General features: G+C 37.3%; 1 long non-coding RNA gene across 1 annotated transcript in view; it reads right to left on the bottom strand.

Annotated features, from left to right (window-relative positions):
* Positions 1-20,390: 20,390 nt before the first annotated feature.
* The window catches only part of LOC118904159, a 69,105-nt gene continuing 67,886 nt past the window's right edge, over positions 20,391-21,609 (bottom strand). Inside the window, exon 3 of the long non-coding RNA XR_005021942.1 lies at positions 20,391-20,527. This is a non-coding gene — a long non-coding RNA (uncharacterized LOC118904159). The remainder of the gene's footprint in view (positions 20,528-21,609) is intronic.

Here is a 21,609-nt window from a genome sequence, read left to right as displayed (position 1 = left end):
AATTTACAGAAAAATTGAACAGATAGCACAGGGAGCTCCCAATATACTCTGCCCACCCAGCCTCTGCAGACAGTTACCCCTATTATTCATATCTTACATTAGAATGGTATGTTTGTCACAATTAATAAACCAATGATAAACTATTATTAGCTAAATCCCATACTTTTATTCAGATTTCCTTAATTTTTACCTAATGTCCTTTTTCTGTTCCAGGATCCCATCTCAGATACATATTACATTTAGTCTTTATGTTTCCTTAAGCTCCTCTAGGCTGGGACAGTTTCTCAGATTTTCTTTGTTTTGATGACCTTGACAGTCTGAGGAGTACTTGTCAGGTATTTTGCACAATGCCCCCCTATTGGGCCCTTCTTGATACTTTTTTCATAATTATACTTAGGCTTTAAATTTTTGGGCAGAAGACCATAGTGATAAAGTGCTGTTTTTGTTAAATTATATTGAGTGTATATATTTCCCATGTCATTTATAGCTGTTGACGTTGACCTTGATAACCTGGCTGAAGTAATCTTTGTCAGGTTTCTCCACTGTAAAGTTACTTTTCTTCCCCCACCTTTCCATATTGTTTTTTTTTTTTTTGGAATGAAGTCACTACACACAGCCCACACTTAAGGAATAGGAAGTTAAAGTCCCATTTCTTTAGGGTGTAATACCTACATGATTTATTTGTAATTCTTTTGCACAGGAGGTTTATCTATCCTTCCCATTTAATCATCATTTATATTATATATATGTGTACATATATATAATATGTGAATATTTATTTTATATTTTGAGTTATAATCCAATGCTATTTTATTTATTTTCTTGCTCAAATTTTTCCAGCTTTGGTCATTGAGAGCTCTTTCAATAAGTTCCTGTGTTCCTTTGACATACTGCCACCACTGTGGTATTCCATACTTTACAATACAGTCAGATTGTCTTGTCAAGTCTTCACTGTTCCTGGGATCCCCTAACCTCCTAAATTACTTTTTAAAATTTACATTATGGTCACTCTTTCTGTTGTAAAGTTCTATGGCTTTTGACAAATGCATAATATCCACCATTACAGTGTCTTAGAGAATACTTTCACAGCCCCCAAAATCCCCTGTGCTTGACCTATTCTTCTCTTTCCCCATAACCCTAGCAACCACTGAACTTTTTATTGTCTCTATTGTTCTGCTTTATTCTAGTCATATAATTGGAATCAAACAACATACAGCCTTTTCAGATTGGCTTCTTTCATGTAATAATATGCATTTAAGTTTCCTTCATATCTTTCCTTGGCTTGATAGCTCATTTAGTTTCATTAATATTCTATTGTATGGATGTACCATGCTTTATTCATTCATCTATTGAAGAACATCTTGGTTGCTTTCAATTTTTGGTTACTATTAATAAATCTGCTACAAGCATTTGTGGGCAGGTTTTGTGTGAACATGTTTTCAACCTACTTGGGTAAATGCCAAGGGGCAAGACTGCAGATTACACGTAAAAGACTAACAAACTCTTTTCCAAAGTGGCTGTACCATTTTAACTTCCCACCAGCAATGAATGAGAATTTCTATCACTCTGCATTCTCTACAGCATTTGGTATTGCCAGGTTTTTGGAATTAAGCCATTAAAATAGACATATACTGGTATCTCATTGTTGTTTTTATTTACTATTCCCTAATGATATATGACATTGAGCATCTTTTCATATGCTATTTTACATTTGCATATCTTATTTGGTGAGTTACCTATTCAGATCTTTTGCTTAGTATACAGAGTTATTAGTATATGTTGGATACAACTCCTTTATCAGATATATATTTTCCAAATGTTTTCTCCCAGTCTGTAGCTTGTCTTTTCATTAACTCAAAAAAGGTCTTTTACAGACAAGTATTTTTTTAATTTAATAAAATTCAAGTTAACAATTTTTGAATGGATCATGATTTTGATACTATATCTAAAATCTCATTGCTAAAGCCAAGGTCACCTAGATTTTCTCCTATGCTATCTTCTAGAAATTTTACACTTTTTGTTTTACATTTAGAATTATAATCCATTTGAGTTATTTTTTGTGAAAAATGTAAGGTCTGTACCTACGTTCTTATTTATTTATTTGTTTATTGCATATGGATGTCCTAGTTTTCAAAGACCATTTCTTGGAAAGACTAGTCTTTCTCAATTGAATTGCCTTTGCTCATTGTCGACAATCATGACTGTATTTGTTTTGGGTCTCTCTCTGGGCTCTCTATTCTGTGCCATTGATCTACTTATGTATTCTTTCATCAACATCACACTGTCTTTATTCGGTACCTTTATAGTACAACCTAAAGTCAGGTAATGTCAGTTCTCCAATTTTGTCCTTTTTTTGCTTTAGCATTGTGTTAGCTATTCTGGGTCTTTCACATTTCCATACAAACTTCAGAATCAGTTTGCCAATATCCACAAAATAGCTTGCTGGCATTTGATTGAGATTATACTGAATCTATTGATAAATTTGTGAAGAATTGATTTCTCAGTAATATTGAATCTCCCTATGCATGAACATGGAATATTTCTTTAATTTCCATCTTCCTTGACTTCTTTCCTCAGAGTTTTAGTTGTCCATATATAGTATAGATCCCAAATATATATTATTACATTTCTATTAAGTGTTTTTCTTTTCTTTTTTTGGTACAAATATAAGTTGTATAGTGTTCTGAATTTCAACTGTCAGTTGTTCATTGCTGGTATATAGAAAGACAATCGACTTCTTTATGTTAACCTTGTACCCTGCTATAATCACTTATTAGTTCCAGGAGTTTTTTGGTTGATTCTTTGGGATTTTCTAAACAAAGGACGTGTTCACATGTCATCTGCAAACAAAGACAGCATTTTTCTTTTTCCTTCCCGATCTGTGTACCTTTTATTTCCTTTTTTGTTCGTTTGTTTTTCACTACCTAGGACTTCCAGTAGGGTGTTGAGTAGAATGTCTTTAATTGAGCACAGTTTATATGACTCATCTCTTATCATATCAATTATATTTCCTTCTTTAATGTGTTAGTGGTTGCCCTATAGTTTGCAATATACCTTTACAACTAACCACATCCAGTGAACACTATAATGCTTCCTGGGTAGAGCAGGTGCCTTATAATGAGTACTCTCGCTTCCTCCCTCCACTCCCTTGTAACACTGCTGTCATTTACTTCACTTATCTATATGCTATTATTTTACTTTCATGCATTCTTTCTCCAGTGCTCTTCCTTTCTTTATGTAGACCCAAGTTTCTGACCAATATCATTTTCTTTTTTTCTGAAAACTTCTCTTAACATTTCTAGCAGGGTATGTGTATCAGCAGCAGTTTCACTCAATGTTTCTTTACCTAAGAAAATCTTTATATATCCTTCACTTTTAAAGAACAATTTTGATGGATATAGAATACTAGGTTAGTGGGATTTTTTTCTTTCAACAATTTATATATTTTATTCCATTCTCTACTTCCTTGCATGGTTTTGAGGTTTTTGACAAGAAGTCTGATGTAATTCTTAGCATTATTCCTCTATAGGTAAGATTTTAAACCCCTTGCAGCTTCTTTCAAGACCATCTCTTTGTCTTGGATTTTTCTCCAGTTTGAATACGACACGCTTACATTTACATTTTTGGTATTTATCCTGCTTCTTGTTCTCAGAATTCTGGATCTGTGGTTTGGTATCTGTCATTAATTTTGGCAATTTCTTGGCCATTATCACTAACAATTTATTCTGCTCCATTTTCTCTTTTTTCTCCATCTTGTATTCCAATTATGCATATGTTATATCTTTTGCAATTGCCCTACAACTCTTGGATATTCTGGGGTGGTTTTTTTCTATTCATTGTTTTCAAAGATTTTTTTTGATGTAGACCATTTTTAAAGGCTTTATGGAATTTGTTACAATATTGCTTCTGTTTTATGTTTTGGTTTCTTGGCCACGAGGCATGTGGGATCTTAGCTACCCAACTAGGGACTGAACCTGCACCCCCTGCATTGGAAGATGAAGGCTTAACCACTGGACCACCAGGGAAGTCCCTCCATTCATTTTTTTTTTTTAATAAATTTATTTATTTATTTATTTATTTATTTAGGCTAAATTGGGTCTTCGTTGCTGCGCACAGGCTTTCTCTAGTTGTGGCGAGTGGGGGCTACTCTTCGTTGCGCTGCGTGAGCTTCTCATCGTGTTAGCCTCTCTCACTGTGGAGCATGGGCTCTAGGCACGCGGGCTTCAGTAGTTGTGGCACGCTTCAGTTGTGAAGTTGTGGCACGCTTCAGTTGTTTGCAGGCTTCAGTAGTTGTGGCTCATGGGCTCTAGAGCGCAGGCTCAGTAGTTGTGGCACACGGGCTTAGTTGCTCCACTGCATGTGGGATCTTCCCGGAGCAGGGCTCAAATCCGTGTCCTCTGCATTGGCAGGTGGATTCTTAACCACTGCACCACCAGGGAAACCCCCTCCATTCATTTTTAAGTTTGTATTTAAGTTTGTAAAGTTTCTATTGACATAGCTTCAATTTTACTGATTCTTTTCTTATCTGTGTCCAGGCTACTGATGAGATCATCAAAACTATTCTTCATTTCTGTTACAGTATTTTTTATTTCTATTATTTCCTTTGATTCTTTCTTAGAGTTTTCATCTCTCTGTTTACATTACTCATATGTTCTTGCATACTGTCTACTTTTTACATTAGAGCTCTTAAAGTAATTAATCATAGTTATTTTAAATTCCCTATTGAATTATTTCAAGTTCTGTCATATGTGACTTTAGTTCTGAAGAGAGCTTTGTCTCTTCAGACTGTCTTGCTTCTCACCTTTTAACATTCCTTATAAGTTTTTCTTGAAAGTCAATTGTGATATATCAGGCAATGGGAATTGAGACAAAGAGGTCTTTAGTGTGTGGTTTTATGTTAACCTGTCTAGAAACTGGGTTATGCTTAGTGTTTTCTATAGCCATGCATACCAGATGCTTCAGTTTCCTCTAGCGTTCTTGTTAGCTTCTTCCAATGTTGGATTTTCCTAAGAACTCCTTCTTAAATAGAGTCTGTGTCCTGCAGCTTTTTCTGTTGTAATCCACTGTTCTTATTCTGGAGCCCTGTTGATGTGGTGGTAAGGTGTGTGTGGGTGAGGGGAGGCATTCTACAATCTTATAATTAAATCCCAGTCTTTTAATGGGAATGAGTCCCTGGGTTGTGACCTTCTGAAGTATTTCTTAGCCTTTTTCTTTCTCCCTTTAGGTGACACAGGAAGACTAGAGGGGCCTAGGGTTGGCTAATAGCCCTTTCCCCAAGTCAAATAAAGCTCTGATAAAGATGTTTCCCTTGAAGAATAAGCCTTTCTTAGGGAGAATGCCCTGAAAGAATTTCAAAAGGGTAACTTTTCTTCTCCACCTGACCAAAACATGAGGGTTTTCCTAGAATCATTACCATGGAAATCTGGTGGGCTTCCTGAAGGTCAAACTCATGAGAGTATGAGGGCCCCCTTAAGACTGTGCCCTTGAAAGTTTCTTACTCTCAAGTTAGTCCACACTCAGTCTTCCTACCAGTTTGTGGCTCTAGTGTCTTCTCCTCCAGGTAAGTTGATCTTGACTGACATTCTCTGTATTCCTCTGTATCTCCAGATTTTCAGATGGTGGTTTGCCCCATGGCCTCAGTTCTCTGATGCAGCTAAGAAAACTCATTGATTTAGTTGGTTTGTTTAGCTTTTTTTGTCATTGTTGAAAGGATGAGAGTGATTGGTAGTGACCGCCAAGCACTTTCCATGTTGGAGCTGAAATTGAAACTCTATGCGCTACATTTTTAGAGCACTCATTTTTTTATTCTTTTTGGAATCTTTTTTGTGTTTTTCTAACTTTAATTCACAAAGCTGTCGGTCTTTTGTAAGACTTAGTGAGGGTGACCCTGGAATTACCCTCAGGTCCCTTTTAACTCCATTATTCTAATATTAAATCATGCACTATAAATCTACTAAAAATTTATTACAAATGAGAATGCTGAATTTCAAAAAAGTTAACCCCAGAGAAGAAACCAGAATCTCTAGGATCCTATGGACTCATTGTCCACTGGCCCTGGCTCTGCATACCTCCAAGGTGTAATTTTAGCCTATAATTTTAAAACAATGTAAGATGGTAAGATTACAAATCTAGTACACTTTGTATTAATATTTATCTTGTTGAAAAAAAATAAATCTACATGATCCAATATCATACACATTCATTTGGTCCCCTTCTTTGAAGACTCTACTAACTTATAATTAATGAGAAAACCATTTTAAGGTATTAAAAATTAATTTTTGCTAGAGTAAAAAGGACTAAGAATTAAAATATAAAATAAAGTTTGTTTGTTCTTTTTTTCCAGTTGACTATATCTCCACTTTAAATACTCAGGAGTCTGATTTCATTCCACTGGCTTTTAAACAATAAGTACTTCTTAAAACCTAAGTGACTATTTATTTAGTCTGTTACTAAGGCAAATTGCTGAAATGATAAGCATTCATGTCGGTAATGTGTACAGTGTTTAGAGAGAACATCAAAAAACGTATGGAAAAGCATTTGAACTAAGCCAGCAGTATGTCTTTGAAAAGGAGAATTTTGATTTGGGGCCTCTGATCTGTATGCTATCCCATTTCTCTACTGACAAGCTGTTCATTTTTAGGCACCTAGAAGTCTGAACTATTAAGAAGCTGTACTCCAGAATCAATGTTGGTTTTGTCTCCCACCCCTTCACAGACAGACTTTCTTTGAAATCAATTCCTCTTTGGGGCTAATTGTTTAAAAGCCATGACTTCATTTGTAGGTTAAATACACGTCTGTACTATTCTCAGAATTAAAAGAAAAAAAGGCAAAGGAGAAAAAAAAGCAGTCTTCAAGTACTATGTTCAATTTACTGAAAAATGTCTAGAATACTAAAGTATCTCCAAAGGCAAATCTTTGGTGTGACAGATGCATAATAATATCCATAGGCTGAAGGGTCTTAGAAAAGCATCCTGTAGCTACTTTAACAAGAGTACTAAGTATCATCTATAATTCATGCAAGTATATTGAAGCTTTCTGCTGCCATCCAAGAAAGACGGTTTTCAAAGCTACAGAGTGCAATAATCCAATATTCCTTGTAGAGAGTTCCATACATCTCATATAGATTTTACACTGGAGATCATTTCCTTGCTGAAATCCTCAGGAACATAATGTGATATGTTCAGAAAACACAGATTTATGCTATGTGTTATGTCTGGAGGCTTGGAGGGTAGTCATTAGATCATCAAGTTGAGGATGTATTTCTATTTCTAGTTAGCTTTCCTCAACATTGCAGTGGTCACTACAAAACGAATCGGTGTCCAAATGCTTCAAGAACTTCATTTTTTGTGTTCAATATATTTTTCAATTAGAAAATAAGTTTGACAATCAGAGTATACTCCTGGTGAAAGGCCAACATGACCATGAGTATAATTCAATCATTTCTTTTACAGAATGGGACTTAAGAAATGATACCAACTTCTGTTGAATTATGTTGCAGGCCCAAAGTGGTGAGCTTCATAAAATGGCTTTATTTGCTACTCTCAGAAAACGACAGTGCCATAGTCAAACAGAAACGGGTAGTCATTGTAAGCTCTGAGTAACACAACGGTGCATTGGAAAAAAAAGTAATTGGAAAAGCAAAGTAATTTTCATTGGACCAGTGTATGCAATATAATCTATAATCAGACTCCAATTATGGAAAATTCTCCATCCACAGTAATCTTCGAGTAGCCACCTCCCCTTCCAATACTTCTCTCCTTTCTTTTATGGATATTACCAAATGTCATCAGTGTATTGCACTGCCCTAGAATTTTGGACTACCCAACATGCTATACAACTTCTTCCCAGGGCTGTGCCAGTCACTAGATGACCCTTGTAGAGCTGAAGAATCATTACAACCCAGGACTATGCTACCACAAAATAGACACGAAAGAGTATTTGTTGAACAATTAAGGATATCAATGAATAAACAAACAAATGAAAAGATAAACTGATTAGTTGGTAAATAAATACATTTTCTTCTGACTGGTATGCTTTCCCCACTTTTTATTTCAAGGTTATAGAGGTTTTTTTAAAATAAAATTTTCATTATAGAATAGATTTAGATTTATGGAAAAGTTACTAAGATAGTACAAAGTTCTTATATACTGCATATCCTTCCTCTATTGTTAATATCTTACATCAGCATGGTGTGTTTGTCACAATTAATGAACAGATTGTTGTGTTATAAACATGTGTTATGTTGTGTTATGAACACCACAACTTGATGTGTTATTATTAACTAAATCCCTTACTTTATTCAGATTTCCTTAGTTTTCACCTAATATTGTTTTCCTGTGCTAGGATCCCATCTCAGATACCATATTACATGTAGCTGTCATGTCTAAAGATTCTAAAGAGTTAGGCTTATCTTGGCTGGGACAATTTCTCAGCCGAGTTTATAATGACCTTGGGTGTTTTGAGGAGTATTATTCAAGTATTTTGTAGAATGTTCCTCTATTGGGCTTTGTCTGGTGAATTTCTCATTATTAGACTGTAGCTACAGGGTTTTTGGAAGAAAGACCACAGAGATAAGGAGTGATTCTCATCACATCATATCAAGGGTACATGCCATCAACATGACTTATTACTGATGGTGTTGACCTCTGTCACCTGGCTGAGGTAGTGCTTGTCAGGTTTCTCCACTGTGTTACTCTCCTCCTTTACACTGTCCTCTTTGGAAGCAAGTCACTGTGCACAGCCCACACTTAAAGAGTGGGAAGTTATATTCCACTTCCTTGAGGCAGAGTGTCTAAATAAAATATTTGTAATTTTCTACACAGGAGATTTTTCTATCCTCTCCAATTTATTTATTTGATCCTTTATTTATATTGGTATGGACTCATGGATAATTATTTTATACTTTGAATTATAATCCAGTATCACTTTATTTTGTTGCTCAAATTGTTCCAGTTTTGGCCATTGGGAGCTCTTTCATTTCACTTCTGTGTCCCTTTGACACACCCCCGTCACTGTGGGGTTGTTTGCTTGTTTGTCTGTTTGTTTTTCAGAGCATTTCTTTACTTCCTGACTCATGCTTCAGGCTCATCTTATTTCCTGTCCCAGTCCTAGAATCAGCCATTCTTCCAAGAAACTCTTGTTCCTGTTTTTTTGGAGAATGGCATTAGAAACCAAGATCTTGGCACTAGGTTCTACAGGGTGGTGGTGTTAGTTTATGCGTTTTTTCATAGGATATTGGTAATGTTTTCTCTGATGGTCATCTTACATAACTTTTGACAAATTACAAATGGGTATGATAATTCCTACATCATAGAGTTGTTATGTATTTCAAATGGAGTAACTAGCAGTGTCTAGAGTAAAAGCAAAACAAACAGTAGCTATAAGCGATAATATCAATTTACTAGAAATGAAGCAAATGATAACTTTGTCTCCCAAAGCCAATTTCAATTCTCTAGAGGTTTTGTTTTTGTTTTGAGATGTTTTTATTGCCTATTTAAACAGATAAGAAGTTAGAGATTCCAATTCTAGGCCTAGCTCTGCTGTTAAAAAGAATTTAGTCAAATCATCCAATGTCTCCTTTTCTATAATGGGTATAATAGGATTCACTCAATATAACACCACAGGGTTAGTCTGTATGTAAAACAGACACAAATCAATGTTTATACAAATATATGCATGGCAGTGTTACTATGATTTTTGTCAGTGTCATTAACCTCTGACTCTTTTATTGCTGTTTTGCCACTTCACTTTTTTCTCATTTCCCCCCAAAATTATTTACCATACCAGCTTGCATTCTTCCCTTAATTATAAATTTGAATGATGCTAGGTTTTTAAAAACTGGCATCCAAATTCAGATGATACGACTGCTTTCAAATTCTATTACAACAAATACACATTGGGTAACTATATTAGATGTTTAAAATTTAGTTAACATTTTTCCTACTTAGTCCACAGGTAGTATTTTAAGGTAATGAGCCCTCTTGGTTCTTCCTTGAGAAACTTTACTTAAACGAAGTGTTACTAAGTCCACTGAGTTACCCAGCCATAATGAATGAGGAAAGATAGATGTTTGGCACAGCAAGGGATGTCAGGAAAGTGTAGCATCTCGAAAATGCCCTCATATCAAATTATTGATGCAAAACAATTGACTACTGTCCTAAGAGGCAGGGCTGTCAACTGTCTAGACATGATCAGATATCAAAGTTGATGGGTTTTGCAGTCTGATCATCTTGTTTTCCTTTTACCAAGGTAAAGGCAAGGTGCTTCAGCACACCTGATAGACGACAGGAAGTATCAATATAACCACAGGAGCAATGCTGACCTCCTGAGGCTGTGTCAACTTTAAGAGATTGATGCAATTATTTACCAGTCTGTTTGTTGAGGAGGATGGGTAAGGCAGAATGAATATTTATCTCTCAATCCTTTGAGCCTCACTTCCTCCAAGATACTAGTCATATCCCATGTGAAAACACTCTAATTGATCTTAAGACCTGATGGAAACATGTTGAGAAGGAGAACTGAACTAGGTTTCCATGCTTATATGTTAAAAGTCACTGCTCCCTCACTGATTCACTTTCGTGGACAGCAAATTCAAGTTTAACTATTTTTGGCAGCGACCGACCAATGTTTTTATTATTTACATAAAATCTATTTGCAAGTCAGCAAAGTGGTTAATAAAATACTTCCTGTGCATATGTGATCTCTTGATCCTTCGGTATATCTCATTTCTAGATTCAAGTATATTAAAAATCCTGAGGTAGATGTGGTCTTATTTATTGATGCATGTTTATTTTAGATTTGTCACTTTAAATGATTTGTCAATTTCTATTTTTTCCTAGTCTCCTAGCTAACTATTTTTTAAATTGCTACTTAACTCCTCTACCAGCATGAACTTCAAGGGTGAATTAATGTCAAGGCCATACAGGGAGAAAAAGGCTCAAAAATCCACATTTCTATGTTTTACCTGGAGGTGAAGGTAGGTTTCAGAGGAGAATGGAAAGGACATTTTCTCCCACTGATGATAAGCGTTGTGTTTGATTTATATATTGTTGCTAATGGCATGGAAGAAAGGAAGAATTTGAGAGTTTCTGAGGTTAGGCAATTCCCTGAAGAATCTGAAAGCCTAGAAGTCCCACTACCTGCTTTTTCACAATTGGAATCAGTGATGCATTGGTTTCTTTGTCTGGGCTTCTAAAAGATCATTAAGAAGCAACCTGAGGGTCATCAGAGAGTCTGGTGCACAGGGGAGCAATGTGTGACAATGCAGTGCATCCTAGTGCAACCTCCTTTGAAAGGCAAATAGAGAAAGACAAATTGAGAGGATAGAAAATGCAGGGAATTCACCCATGCAGTCCATTTCGAATTAAACATCCCTTCCTCTCTAACTCGCCTATTTCAGCAGAGAAGGGGACATGACTTGTCACTCTATGCGCTTGCCAGATGAACTTGTAGTTCATAACAAGGTTCTACGTGGGAGAATCAGAGGAATTCTTCGCTGTTCAACCAAGCCATAACGTCTGGGCCTTCCTCTTATGGAATAGCGAGTGTACTACTGCCCTGGAGTCCAAACTGAGCCTCTCCACAGCACAGGGAGATCAGCTCCGTGCTCTGTGACCACCTAGAGGGATGGGGTAGGGAAGGTGGGAGGGAGACACAAGAGGGAGGGGATATAGGGATATATGTATACATATAGCTGATTCACTTTGTTATACAGCAGAAACTGACACAACATTGTAAAGCAATTATACTCCAATAAAGATATTTTTAAAAATAAATAAATGAAGGAAAAAAACAAAACAAACTGAGCATCTCAGCCAAGCCATGTTCTTTAAAAAGCCAAGGTTTTAAGTGACAAAATCCCAATTCAAACACACAATTAAAAACTTATTGACATACCTACATTTCCTCAAAACAAATACACATTTGAAATATATAAACAACTCCTAAAAATCAATGAGAAAAGAGAGATAACCCAATAGAAAAATGGGCAAAAGACTTGGATACTTCATCAGAAAAGATGTCAAAATGGTCAATAAACATAAATAAAAAGCACTCAACTTCCTGAGTCATCTGGGAAACGTAAATTAAAACCACAGTGCAATCCTGCACCATCCCTAGCAGAATAATTAAAATGAGTAAGATGGAAATTACTCAGTGCTGATGAGAAATCGGGGTGATCAGAACTCTTCTACGTTGCTGGAGGAAGATCCACTTAGGAAAATGATTTGGTACTATCTAATGAAGCCTAACATATGCATCCCCTATGACCCAGGAGTTTCACTGTGAGGTACACACCCAGTAGAAACATGGGCATATATTCATCAAAAAACATGTCCAAGAATATTCATTGTATTGCTATTCATGATAGACAAACACTGGAAATATCCATCAACCATAGACTAAATAAATGGTGTTAATATTCACTAGTTGAAAATCATGCAGATGTGCACATGAATAATCTAAATTTACACACAACAGCATGGAAAAATCTCATAAGCAGAATGCTGGATGAAAGAAGTCAGATGAAAAAGAGTACATAGTAGATGACTACATTTCTACAAGCACTAAAAGAGGAAGAACTAACATATGCTGCTAAAATTCAAAATAATGTTTATCTCTGGGGAGTTGAAAGGAGGCAAGAGGCAGGGGTTTGGGAAAGCTGTAAACTTTGGTTTCCTGACCTGGGTGCTGGTTACATAGCTGTGTCCAGTTTTTTAAAAATCCATCAACCTGAACTTATGATTTATGAATATATATAATCAGCAGTTGGCTCTTATAACTGAAATACCCAGGGGTAATCCTCAGAAATAGCCCCATAGATGCCATCATTGATACCGTCTCTCTCTCTCTCTCTCTCTCTTTCTCTCTCTCTCTCCTGGTCTGCCCTGTTTTCTTCATTGGTTATTGTCGTGGACAAGGTCTCCCTGAATGATGTTAAAATGTCCACTAGCATCCCCGGGCTTACATACTGTCCAGTTAGAAACACAACAAAAAGAGAGTTCCTCCACTCTTTCTTAGTGTGAAGATCAAAGAACTGAGTCTCATTGGACCAAACAGAGATTTATGTCCATCTCTATATGAAGCAATATGGGCAGGGTGATGGAACACAGTGAAAGGCCAGGACTACGTCATATGCCCATCCCATCATCTCCCATTTCTGCAGATTAACTGCACTCAGCTAGGTTGTTCTTGCTGGGGGTCTCACAATACGGTTGCCATCAGATAGATTTTGGCTGGGCTGGAGTCATCTTGAAGACTTTCTGCTTATAAATCTGTGAGAACAGACTTGGACAGCTGGGGCTACTTGGGCATCTCCTTCTATCTCTATGTAGTCTTTCTTCATGGTCTCTTCAGCATGGGGGCTTCATGGTGGCCAGACATGGTGGCTTGAATGGACAGTGAGATACCAAAAAAGATATACAGACAGCAAATAAATATATGGAAAGGTGCTCCACATCGTATATCATCAGAGAAATGCAAATTAAAGCAAGAATAAGATACACTAAACACCTATTAGAGTGGCCAAAATCCAGAACACTAACACCGTCAAATCCTGGCCAGGATGTGGAGCAACAGGAACCCTCATTTATTGCTCGTGGGAATGCAAAATAATACAACCACTTTGGAAAACACTTTACCAGTTTTTACAAAACTAAATATACTCATAACATACGATCCAGCAACCGTGCTCCTTGGTATTTACCCAAATGATTTGAAAACTTACATCCACATAAAAACTTGCACACAAATGTTTATAGCAACTTTATTCATAATTGCCAAAACTTGCCCTTCAGTAGGTGAACGGATAAATAAACTGTAGTACATCCAGACAATGGACTATTTTTCAGTGCTAAAAAGAAAGGAGTTGTCAAGCCATGTGAAAAGACATGAAGGAATATTAAATGAATATGATTAAGTGAAAGCAGTCAATATGAAAAGACTATACACTGTATGATTCCAACTATATGACATTCTGGAAAAGACAAAATTATGGAGACAGTAAAAAGGTCAGTGGACGTCAGGGCTGGGGGAGTGGGGGATGAATAGGTGGAGCACAGAGGATTTTTAGGGCAGTGAAACTACTCTGTACGATACCATAAAGAGAGATACATATGACTATACATTTGTCCAAACCCACAGAATGCACAACACCAAGAGTGAACCCTCATGTAAACTATGAACTTTGGGAGGTTATGATGTGTCAAGGTAGTTTCATCATTGTTATGTAATAAATGTCCCACTTTGGCGAGGATGTTGATCGTGGGGAGGCTCTGCATGTGCGGGGGCTGGGGGTAAGTGGGAAATCCCTGCACCTTCCCTTCAATTTTGCTGTGAACCTAAAACTGCTCTAGAAAAATAACGTCTATTTAGAGGGAGAGAGAGAAAGAGACAGCACAAGTCACATTATCTTTTATGACCTAATACATGGGTTGGCAAACTATGGCCTGTGAATCAAATCTGACCCTTTACTTAATCTTATGAAGTTCCATCAGAACACAGCCAAGCCTGTTTGTGCTACCCCTTACAATGGCACACCTGCATAGTTGTGGCAGAGACCAAATGGGTATGGCCTGAAAAGCCAAAAGTATTTACTATCCGGCCCTTTACGCAAAACGTTTGCTCACTCTGACCTAGTCTCAAAAATCACTCAGTGTCATTTCTGCTGCATTCTGTTCACTACAAGTAAACCTCTAAGGCCAGTCCATGCTCAAGGGGAGAATTTGCTGACATGCGCTAAACCACCCAAAGGTGGATCCACCTAGTATGTACACAGTGAGAGGGCAATCAGGATGGTATTGGCTAAAGAAGGGCTCAAGGATGCTGAGCTGACCCAAACAGGAACCCTCTCTGAGGTGAGATGGAATGCTTCTAATTCTCTGGGCAGGTTAACTGAGTGGAGAAGGTGCAGATGGTACATTCTTTTTCCAAGTTAGTTAACATCATTGCCCACACCAAGGTGGTAAGAACAGAACTTGTTCCTCTCCAAAATTATACTTATTGCTCAGGGGTAGTTATGTTGAAGTCATTCCGACAACTTTTACAATGCTCTAATTGAACTGCCTGGGCACAGAAGAATTGCTGTTTGCAAAAGGAAAATAGCTGGGAGAATTACAAAAATGGCATATCAGAAAAAACGCAACATATTCTTGGGTTTTTGAAATGTCAGACTTCTGGGCACCAATTTATCTGACTTACATTACAGGGCTACAAACAATCAGCAACTCTTATGTGGTCATTTTTCACAATAAGAATACATTTCTAAGTGCTATTTTAGCTCAATAATGATTGTACAGATCTGTTTATTTTGCATTTATGTGTGTGTATGTTGGGGGGGAGGGGGCAGTTCCCTAAGTGATACCTTGCCTTTGGCGATGTTGGGCAACAGAGGAAAATGTATTATATTAATCAGACTGGACCACTTGCTTAATGAGAAGAATGTAATCTGGATTTTAACACAATACAAAGCATTCAAACTCCACATGTAAAATTAAGCAGTCACTGAGTTCCTCCTACAAGAATATGTCACTGACATCATCTCTCCTGCTCCAGGGCAATCGAGAAGGCTCAAGGCCATTATTATAATCATGAAAAGATTTCTTTTGATTGTATTATGCCCAGAGAGGCAGTTTAAAAGGTGGGTTGGAAATGGAGGAGGGGGGTCTACCACTGCAGGAGAATAGTAGACTCCTTTTGGTCAGCCATACTCCTCACATCAGGAGATACACACATATCATCTTAAGAGAGAAATACTGGCCGGCACAACTTTATGAAACACAGGCCAGATGTTGGCAGAAATACTGATTTTGTCACCTGTCTTTCACGTGTTGGTATAAAGAGGAGATTTTTTAAAAATTACCTTTCCTCAACAAGCATTATATCTAATGAGAGATTTGGGCACATGCACCACCTGTTATAATTCAAGGCACAATGTGAAGAGGGCCTGCCAGAGAGTTGGTGCTCAACAAGTACAAGTTGGATGAGAACTAACATTTATTTAAGGCGTATGCATGGCAAGCATAATGTTTACACACATTCAATCCTCATGATAACTTTATCAACTATATATTATTATTACACTTATTTTAAAGGCAAGGAAAATAGGGCTTCATAAAGTCAAGTAACTTGTTCAAGGTTACATAAATTTGTTTCTGGAACCTGATCTTGAACTAACGAAATCTGGTTCCAGAGCTTGTGATCTTAACTACTATGTATTACAGCCAATGAATGGATGGATAGATGGATGGATGGATGGATGGATGGATGGATGGATGGATGGATGAATGAGTGGACAAACTGATAGATGGAATAACCAAAATACTGTGATCATGTAGGGGAAGGAGTAAGTACATATGACTAGTTCATAGAGAAGGCTAAACAGAAGAGGTGACATTTGACCTGAGTCTTGAAGAAGACAGATGTTTCCAGGTGGAGGAGAGGGAGATGGACTTCCCAGGCTGGCAGAGAAGCATGAGCAAAGACACAGACATCCAAGTCTCCATGAATCTAGAGGATGACAGGTAGTCCTACATAACTAGGGCACAGGTCATCCAGGCCAGCAGCCCAGAGAAGAGGCTGCTGAGTGAGACTCCATGGTAAAGGAGTCTGGAATGTCATGTTGAGTTTGGGTTTTCTTCTGCAGGTAGTAGAAAACCTTCAAAGATTTTTTTTAATGGTGGGTAACATTTATCGAGGACTTAACTGTGTGAGCCACGAAGTGTTAAAATCCTCACAAGAACCCTGTCGAGGTAGACGCTAGCTATTATTCCTCTATTTTACAAGTAATGAAGTTGAAGTTCAGAGATGTTAAATCACTTGCCTAAAGTCATAGAGTCTAGAACTATTCGTATCTGTATTTGGACCCCGGCAGTCCTCCAGAGCTACAGAGCTAAACAGAGCAAGAGAGCGGCATGATTTTATGTGTGTTTAAAGAGAGAACTATAGCAGCAGTCTGGATGAGGATGAACCTTAAGATAGGGAAACTAACTGGGAGGTTGTTTTTGTTTAAGAGAGCCTGGGGAAATGAGCTAAAGCAGGGTTTCTCAACCTTGGCACTACTAACATTTTGGGTTAGATAATTCTTTGCTGTGGGAGCCTGTCCTGAATACTGCAGAATGTTTTGCAACATCCCTGGCCTCTACCCAATGGATGCCCTGTAGTATCCCCCTTCAAGGTGCAACAAAGGAAGATGTCTCACTGGAAGGCAGACTGTCCCTAGTTGAGAACCAATGAGTCAAGGCAATGATGGGGGATTGGAAAACAGGGGATATTTCAGAAATAGGATCAACAGAACCAAGGGATCAAAAGGTGGAGCACTCAAAGATATGTCCGGATGTATGACACAGTGCTGGCAACAGTCAAGGCAGTAATAGACCCAGGGTTCAGCTCAGGGTCTGAATTTAGCAGGCTTGGGTTCAAAACCCAGCTCGGCCATTTACCATTGGGTAAACTGGAGAAAATTACTTATGCTCCCCAGGTCTTAAAAAGAAGAGCCTAATAGCACTTACCTCCAAAATTTGTTGTGAAGATTGAAACAGAATACCATGAGTCAAGTGTTTAGCAGAGTTTCTGGCACTTACTAATTGCTCAATAAACAGTACTACTAGCCAGTAAGGCAAACACAGGGAAGCTTCTTCAACCTCAGGTTGTGGAATCCATGGTTTGAGAGGTTTTTAGGGAGTAGACACTATGAACTCTAAAAACAATTTTCCACTCAGTGGAATATCTCTCCCGGCTCCTTAAAGTTAAGTTGAAAAAAAGAATATATAACTGAATATTTGGTTTTATATTAATTGTGAGTATCTGGTATATATACGTATGTATGTGTATACCTCTGGATTTCTAGGTATACTTGTGCATGTGCACATAAACATATACTAATTAGATCACTGGAATCATACTAAAACAGTAATACTAATTATCAATAGATGTTAGATTATGGGTGAATTTAACTTTTACCTCTATTATTTCTATTATCCTTTACAATTTTTCTATAATGAATAAGTATGACTTTTATAAATAAGGGACAAAAGTAAATATTCTAAAATACCTTCCCTTAAAATATATGGATTGAAATCCTACTATGTGTCAGATACTACACTAGAAACTGAGGATACAATAATGAGAACCCCTGCCCTCAGCCCACCCCCCCCCACACACATACACACACACGGAAACAACAAAAGCAACAAAAACCACCTTAAACCACATGTGCACATACCAGAAAGCTGGAACTTGGAAAATCAAGTTCAAATGTAACTATGATACTCCAGAAGCAACCAAAATGATGAGCTCTGTCGACACCATACTAATCATGTTTTTAAGTCTGACAGAAGATCCAAAAGAATTTTCTAATTCTCCTATTTTGCAAGGGTTCAGTAGGAAACTCCACTGTTCCCTCCTTTTTAAGATTTTGCTCCTCTTATTTAGTAATTCCTACCCTCAGGGAATATAATACAATTTTGCAATGTCCAAATCAACGTTGAGTCTAATTAGTAGAGATAGCTCCCCTGGAAACTACAATTCTCCACAGGGAGACTTATTTCAGTAACAAAGCCTTTCTTTAGACAGTATATAAAGGGTTTTCTATTTCAAAGTACAAACCCTTGCCTCCCTGCACATTCAGGGAAATTTAGAACAGTATGTATTTTTCTGAGCTCTCACAGACTTAACGAAAACAATTTGGGCCTCTGGAAAACTCTCCAACATCCTTACTGTGTGTGTCAGCACGACTGATATGCCTGCCTTTGACTCACTATAACAAGGAGATTCTGGCTCAAAGTTGTCACTTTCAGTTTCAACTGGTGTCTGTGTGAAGAGTAAGGGAAATGATCAATTAAGGGTGCTCACTCTACCTTCTGCATCTTTTTTAATTAAGTACATACTGAAATGATGGACTTTATACAGATGACAGTATAGGCATTCTGTGTCTGCCCCTGTCATTCATTCTCACTGCTGTATTTCTGGAATTAGGATTCATGTTCTGTCATCTTGAATATTTTAATACTTTACTGATCTCGTACGTGTTTAGCCATAGGAGGACAGCCGTAAAATAAAATTTTATAGCCAACAAAGTCCTTTATACCTAAAGTTTATTGCACTTTTTATATTTTGTTTAACAACACATGGCTCCTTGAGACTCTGAAATAAACATAGCTTCCTCAAGTCGTGGTGGGCTTGTGCTCTTTCATTTCTTGTTGAGGGTTGATTCCATCATCAGGATGGAAAGAATTCCTGATAATTGGCCAGAGAGGCTGCAATTCTATCAGGCAGGTGCTTCTTTCTCTAAAAGTGTTAAGACAACCTTAAAGCTCCTTTGTGTTAGAAAAATGCCCCATTTTTTTCTTTGCTCCCAAAATACAGGTATTCTCCATTCAAAGTGATCCTTTTCCATGGACTCCCCAGATTACATTCTATTTCAATCAATAAGTCAGGGATCAATCAATTGATGAGATATGAAGGAGCCCATTGACTCCTAAAGTAGTTGATATTTTCCAGCAACAACTTTCCTCACTGGCTAGGGTCTTTAAAATTTTATGATGATGACAAAACTATTGTTTTGTGTAGTGATGATTTCTTGGAGTAATTAACACTATCTTATTTTTGTTCTTTGGTTTGCAAAGTTGGCTTGGTGGCCCAAGAAGTGAATAGAGAATTGTAATATGGTGCAGGACATTAGAGTAGTTTCTATTGCTCCCTGACTGAGCTAAATAACTGGTTTGGGGGATTTTTCAGTACTTGTTGTTGTTGTGTATACGAGTAAAAAGCAAACAAACAAAAAACCTCTAGGTTTTTCCATAACACAAGTTGCAGAGAGAATTGCCATCCCAGAAGAGTATAATGTAATGAAAATATCATTGAACTGGCTTCAATTCCCAGTTCTGATGATACTATTCGGAGGGGGGAGGGGGAATGCAAATTATTTCATTGCCCATGAGTTAAAAACTGAATTTAAAAAAATGGATTAGATTCATTTCTGAGGTCCTTTCCTACTCCAATTTTCCATAGTTCTAAATAAAATACATTAAACTTATTTGATCCCATTGTGTCATTGTCAAAATTTCATCTGTTCATTCGCTCATTCATATCTCCTACCAAGATTTATTAAACAACCAACATTCATTAAGACCTCAAATAACCTGAATTTGTCTTCACCTTTAACGCTTCCGAACAGGATATACTTCAGGATATTTTGGGGACAATGAGTTAAAGAGAATGCTAACTGCCATACAGAAATAAACCACTGATGTCCTTGATCTTACTGAGCTCTTGACCTATTTTCCTGCCTGAATGGCCGGGAAGAAATTTCAAAAGCCTTTAACTCTCCTCAAACTCAGAAACAGAATATAAAAATATACACGCCCAACAGACGTTCCTTACCACCTCTTCGTATTTTCAAAGATGAGATCATTGAGCCTTCGAATGAGAGTGGTGTTAGAAGGGTCACCATTTCTGGATGCTGACTTTGGATTTGCAGGACTCTTGGGCCATTGCTGTCAGCTGCTGAGTTTCTACAATGCCATCTTAAGAACTGAAATATAGCAGAAAGAGCGGAGTTTAGTTCTTGGATTTTTTAATGACTTGTTTCCCCTCATATCCTTGTGGTCAGGAAGTTCATTGGATTGTCTGCCTTTTTTTGGCTTCAGTTTAAAGTATGTTTTCTAGTCTGTCTCCTATTGAGCTGGAAATAATGCCTCTTATGCCCCTTTGAACAGCCCTTCTGACTCTTGAATATGGTTGTTAAGATGCCCTTCAACTATCATTACTGTAAGCCATGTATCCTTTGTGATAAACATAATTAAAAACTGCTCCAGGGTCTTCTTAAAGTAATGTGAGATTTTTACATTTTTATGCCTGGCGTGGGTAATGTTAAAAAGTAGTACTGGGATGAGAAAGTAGGTGGGATGTCAAAAGATACCCTCCATCCTTAACGCTCCCTTGATGGAAATGACAGCCTTATTTGTTTTGTTAACCAGTGTATAATTAAAAGTCAATATTCAAGATCATAATAAAAATCTGTATAACTACTCATGTTGTGAGACTGAGGCTTGGAAAGAAAATCTATTAAAACACAGCCTTGTGTAATTTACAAGAAATCAGTAATAAAATGTTTGCTCTCAACATTATCTGCAAAATGGTCTGTATATTACTAGAATAAATCCACATTACTTGGAGGCTGTAGATAAATATCCATAGGCAAAGTTCACATTGAGGTTATCTGCCTCACGTTCTGAACTGGGGGGTGCTATTTAGAGGAGATAATTTGTGGTTTACTTCTCCAAGTCTCAAGTACATTGTGCAGAAATGAGTTTAGTTCCTGACAGGGTATCTGTCATATCCAAGTAGGAAAAGAATGCCATTGCAGGGTTGTACCCATTGCAAAAAGGATATAGCTTTTGTCCTCAGTGTGAAACAAAGGGAAGATTCTTAACAATTAAAAGTCCTGAATGAACCTTCTGTTCACAAAAAAAAGGGAGATATTTGATGCTTTGTAAAACACTGATTCATTGGGCAGTAGAGTGATGTCTTATTTCAAGTCATCAGTAAATTCAGTGCTCAAGTATATGAAACTTTCATGAAGTTGTACCCTGGATTCTGATTTAAGAATAATTT

Source organism: Balaenoptera musculus, chromosome 11 (assembly GCF_009873245.2).
Source record: "Balaenoptera musculus isolate JJ_BM4_2016_0621 chromosome 11, mBalMus1.pri.v3, whole genome shotgun sequence".
In the NCBI taxonomy this organism is placed as follows: Eukaryota; Metazoa; Chordata; class Mammalia; order Artiodactyla; family Balaenopteridae; genus Balaenoptera; species Balaenoptera musculus.
Note: the sequence above shows the minus strand (reverse complement) of the source record. Positions and strands in the feature narration are given on the sequence as shown.